The sequence below is a fragment of the Dama dama genome, unplaced genomic scaffold, assembly GCF_033118175.1.
Source record: "Dama dama isolate Ldn47 unplaced genomic scaffold, ASM3311817v1 ptg000082l, whole genome shotgun sequence".
In the NCBI taxonomy this organism is placed as follows: Eukaryota; Metazoa; Chordata; class Mammalia; order Artiodactyla; family Cervidae; genus Dama; species Dama dama.
In genome coordinates this window covers 373,640-379,265 of record NW_026870900.1, presented here as the reverse complement: position 1 = coordinate 379,265, position 5,626 = coordinate 373,640, and positions in this window count along the sequence as shown.

The window sequence follows — 5,626 nt, the reverse complement described above, 5'->3', positions numbered from 1 at the left end:
AAGAAGAGCCTGAAAAGGTGTGAAATATATGAAGAGCTTCAACAGGTGTCAAAAATATGAGGAGCAGAAAACGGTCTGAAAAATAGGAGGAGCATGAAGCGGTGTTCTAAAACATGAAGAGCCTGAAAAGGTGTGAAAAATATGAAAACCTTCAAAAGGTGTCAAAAATGAGATGAGCATGAAATGATCTGAAAAATAGGAGGAGCATGAAGCGCTGTTGAAAAATATGAAGAGCCTGAAAAGGTGTGAGAAATATGAAGAGCTTCAAAACTTGTCAAAAATATGAGGAGCATGAAACGGTCTGAAAAATTTCAGGAGCATGAAGCGGTGTTGAAAAACATGAAGAGTCTGAAAACGTGTGAAAATATGAAGAGCTTCAAAAATATGAAAAATATGAAGAACTTCAAATTGTGAAAAATATGAAGAGCTTCAAAGGGTGTCAAAAAAGAGATGAGCATGAAACGGTCTGAAAATTAGGAGGAGCATGAAGCGGTGTTGAAAATCATGAAGAGCCTGAAAAGGTGTGAAAAATATGAAAAGCTTAAAAAGATGTGAAAAATATGAAGAGCTTCAAAATGTGTCAAAATGAGATAAGCATGAAACAGTCTGAAAAATAGGAGGAGAATGAAGTGGTGTTGAAAAAAATGAAAAGCCTGAAAAGGTGTGAAATACATGAAGAGCTTCAAAAGGTGTCAAAAATATGAGGAATATGAAACGGTTTAAAAATAGGAGGACCATTAAGCGGTGTTCAAAAACATGAAGAGCCTGAAAAGGTGTGAAAAATATGAAGAGCTTCAAAAGGTGTCAAAAATATTAGGACCTTGAAACGGTATGAAAAATAGGAGGATCATGAAGCGATGTTGAAAAACATGAAGAGCCTGAAAACGTGTGAAAATTATGAAGAGCTTCAAAAGGTGTGAAAAATATGAAGAGCATCAAAAGGTGTCAAAAATGAGATGAGAATGAAACGGTCTGAAAAATAGGAGGAGCATGAAGCGGTGTTGAAAATCATGATGAGCCGGAAAAGTTGTGAAAAATATGAAGAGCTTCAAAAGGTGTCAAAAATATGAGGAGCATGAAACGGTCTGAAAAATAGGAGGAACATGAAACGGTGTTCAAAAACATGAAGAGCTTGAAAAGGTGTGAAAAACATGAAGAGCCTCAAAAGGTTTCAAAAATATGAGGAGCTTGAAACGGTCTAAAAAATAGGAGGAGCATGAAACGGTGATGAAAAACATGCGGAGCCTGAAAAGGTGTGAAAAATATGAAGAGCTTCAAAAGGTGTGAAATACATGAGGAGCATGAAACTCTCTGAAAAATAGAAGGAGCATGAAGTGGTGTTAAAAAATATGAAGAGCCTGAAAAGGTGTGGAAAATATGAAGAGCTTCAAAATGTGTCAAAAATATGAGGAGCATTAAACGGTCTGAAAAATAGGAGGAGCATGAAGCGGTGTTGAAAAATATGAAGAGCCTTAAAAGCTGTGAGAAATATGAAGAGCTTCAAAAGGTGTCAAAAATATGAGGAGCATGAAACGGTCTGCAGAAAAGGAGGAGCATGAAGTGGTGTTGAAAAACATGAAGAGCCTGAAAAGGTGTGAAAAGTATGAAAAGCTTCAAAACGTGTCAAAATTATGAGGAGCATGAAACGGTCTGAAATAGGAGTAGCATGAAGCGGTGTTCAAAAACATGAAGAGCCTGAATAGGTGTGAAAAATATGAAGAGCTTCAAAAGGTGTCAAAATTATGAGGAGCATGAAACCGTCTGAAATAGGAGGAGCATGAAGCGGTGTTCAAAAACATGAAGAGCCTGAATAGGTGTGAAAAATATGAAGAGTTGCAAAAGGTGTCAAAAATATGAGGAGCATGAAACGGTCTGAAAAATAGGAGGACCAGGAAGGGGTGTTGAAAAACATGAAGAGCCTGAAAACGCGTGAAAAATATGAAGAGCTTCAAAAGATGTGGAAAAATATGAAGAGCTTCAAAAGGTCTCAAAAATTAGATGAGCATGATACGGTCTGAAAGATAGGAGGAGCATGAAGCGGTGTTGAAATACATGAAGAACCAGAAAAGTTGTGAGAAATATGAAGAGCTTCATATGGTGTCAAAATTATGAGGAGCGAAAATGGTCTGAAAAAGAGGAGGAGCATGAAGCGGTGTTGAAAAACATGAAGAGCCTGAAAAGGTGTGAAAAATATGAAGAGCTTCTAATGGTGTCAAAAATATGAGGAGCATGAAACGGTCTGAAAATTAGGAGGAGCATGAAGCGGTCTCCAAAAACCTGAAGAGCATTAAAGGTGTGAAATATATGAAGAGTTTCAAAAGGTGTCAAAAATGAGATGAGCATGAAACGGTCTGAAAAATAGGAGGAGCATGAAGCGGTGTTGAAAAACATGAAGAGCCTGAAAAGGTGTGAAAAATATGAAGATTTTCAAACGGTGTCAAAATTTGAGAAGCATGAAATGGTCTGAAAAATATGAGGAGCATGAAACGGTGTTGAAAAAACATGAAGAGCATGAAAAGGTGTGAAAAATATGAAGACCTTCACAAGGGGTCAAAAATATGAGGAGCATGAAACGGTCTGAAAAATAGGAGGAGCATGAAGCGGTGTTGAAAAAATGGAAGAGCCTGAAAAGGTGTGAAAAATATGAAGGGCTTCAAAAGGTGTCAAATATATGAGGAGCATGAAACGCTCTGAAAAATCGGAGGAGCATGAAACGGTGTTCCAAAACATGAAGAGCCTGAAAAGGTGTGAAAAATATGAAGAGCTTCAAAAGGTGTGAAATACATGAGGAGCATTAACCGGTCTGAAAAATAGGAGGAGCATGAAGCGGTGTTCTAAAACATGAAGAGCCTGAAAAGGTGTGAAAAATATGAAAACCTTCAAAAGGTGTCAAAAATGAGATGAGCATGAAATGGTCTGAAAAATAGGAGGAGCATGAAGCGGTGTTGAAAAACATGAAGAGCCTGAAAAGGTGTGAGAAATATGAAGAGTTTCAAAAGGCGTCAAAAATATGAGGAGCATGAAACGGTCTGAAAAATTTCAGGAGCATGAAGCGGTGTTGAAAAACATGAAGAGTCTGAAAACGTGTGAAAATATGAAGAGCTTCAAAAATATGAAAAATATGAAGAACTTCAAATTGTGAAAAATATGAAGAGCTTCAAAGGGTGTCAAAAAAGAGATGAGCATGAAACGGTCTGAAAATTAGGAGGAGCATGAAGCGGTGTTGAAAATCATGAAGAGCCTGAAAAGGTGTGAAAAATATGAAAAGCCTCAAAAGATGTGAAAAATATGAAGAGCTTCAAAATGTGTCAAAATGAGATAAGTATGAAACGGTGAAAAATAGGAGGAGAATGAAGTGGTGTTGAAAAAAATGAAAAGCCTGAAAAGATGTGAACTACATGACGAGCTTCAAAAGGTGTCAAAAATATGAGGAGAATGAAACGGTCTGGAAAATAGGAGGAGCATGAAATGGTGTTCAAAAACATGAAGAACCTGAAAATGTGTGAAAAATATGAGGAGCTTCAAAAGGTGTGAAATACATGAGGAGCATTAAACGGTCTGAAAAATAGGAGGAGCATGAGGCGGTGTTCAAAAACATGAAGAGCCTGAAAAGGTGTGAAAAATATGAAGAGCTTCAAAAGGTGTCAAAAATATGAGGAGTATGAAACGGTTTAAAAATAGGAGGACCATGAAGCGGTGTTCAAAAACACGAAGAGCCTGAAAAGGTGAGAAAAATATGAAGAGCTTCAAAAGGTGTCAAAATTATGAGGAGCATGAAGCGGTCTGAAATAGGAGGAGCATGAAGCGGTGTTCAAAAACATGAAAATCCTGAATAGGTGTGAAAAATATGAAGAGCTGCAAAAGGTGTCAAAAATATGAGGAGCATGAAACGGTCTGAAAAATAGGAGGACCAAGAAGGGGTGTTGAAAAACATGAAGAGCCTGAAAACGCGTGAAAAATATGAAGAGCTTCAAAAGATGTGGAAAAATATGAAGAGCTTCAAAAGGTCTCAAAAATTAGATGAGCATGATACGGTCTGAAAAATAGGAGGAGCATGAAGCGGTGTTGAAATACATGAAGAACCAGAAAAGTTGTGAGAAATATGAAGAGCTTCATATGGTGTCAAAATTATGAGGAGCAAAAATGGTCTGAAAAAGAGGAGGAGCATGAAGCGGTGTTGAAAAACATGAAGAACCTGAAAAGGTGTGAAAAATATGAAGATCTTCTAATGGTGTCAAATATATGAGGAGCATGAAACGGTCTGAAAATTAGGAGGAGCATGAAGCGGTCGCCAAAAACCTGAAGAGCCTTAAAGGTGTGAAATATACGAAGAGTTTCAAAAGGTGTCAAAAATGAGATGAGCATGAAACGGTCTGAAAAATACGAGGAGCATGAAACGGTGATCAAAAACATGAAGAGCCTGAAAAGGTGTGAAAAATATGAAGAGTTCAAAAGGTGTCAAAAATATGAGGAGTGTGAAACTGTGTTGAAAAACATGACAAGAATGAAAAGGTGTGAAAAATATGAAGATCTTCAAAACGTGTCAAAATTTGAGATGCATGAAATGGTCTCAAATATATGAGGAGCATGAAACGGTGTTGAAAAAACATGAAGAGCATGAAAAGTTGTTAAAAATATGAAGAGCTTCAAAATGTAGCAAATATATGAAGAGCACGAAACGGTCTGAAAAAGAGGAGGATCATGAAGCAGTTTTGAAAAATATGAAGAGCCTGAAAAGTTATGAAATATATGAAGAGCTTCAAAAGGGGTCAAAATATGAGGAGCATCAAACGGTCTGAAAAATAGGAGCAGCATGAAGCGGTGTTGAAAAACATGAAGAGCCTGAAAAGGTGTGAAAAATATGCAGAGCTTCAAAACGTGTCAAAAATAAAAGGAGTGTGAAACTGTGTTGAAAAACATGATGAGCATGAAAAGGTGTGAAAAATATGAAGACCTTCACAAGGTGTCAAAAATATGAGGAGCATGAAACGGTCTGAAAAATAAGAGGAGCATGAAGCGGTGTTGAAAAAATGGAAGAGCCTGAAAAGGTGTGAAAAATATGAAGAGTTTCAAAAGGTGTCAAATATATGAGGAGCATGAAACGGTCTGAAAAATCGGAGGAGCATGAAACGGTGTTCCAAAACATGAAGAGCCTGAAAAGGTGTGAAAAATATGAAGAACTTCAAAAGGTGTGAAATACATGAGGAGCATTAACCGGTCTGAAAAATAGGAGGAGCATGAAGCGGTGTTCTAAAACATGAAGAGCCTGAAAAGGTGTGAAAAATATGAAAACCTTCAAAAGGTGTCAAAAATGAGATGACCAAGAAATGATCTGAAAAATAGGAGGAGCATGAAGCGGTGTTGAAAAACATGAAGAGCCTGAAAAGGTGTGAGAAATATGAAGAGCTTCAAAAGGTGTCAAAAATATGAGGAGCATGAAACGGTCTGAAAAATTTCAGGAGCATGAAGCGGTGTTGAAAAACATGAAGAGTCTGAAAACGTGTGAAAATATGAAGAGCTTCAAAAATATGAAAAATATGAAGAACTTCAAATTGTGAAAAATATGAAGAGCTTCAAAGGGTGTCAAAAAAGAGATGAGCATGAAACGGTCTGAAAATTAGGAGGA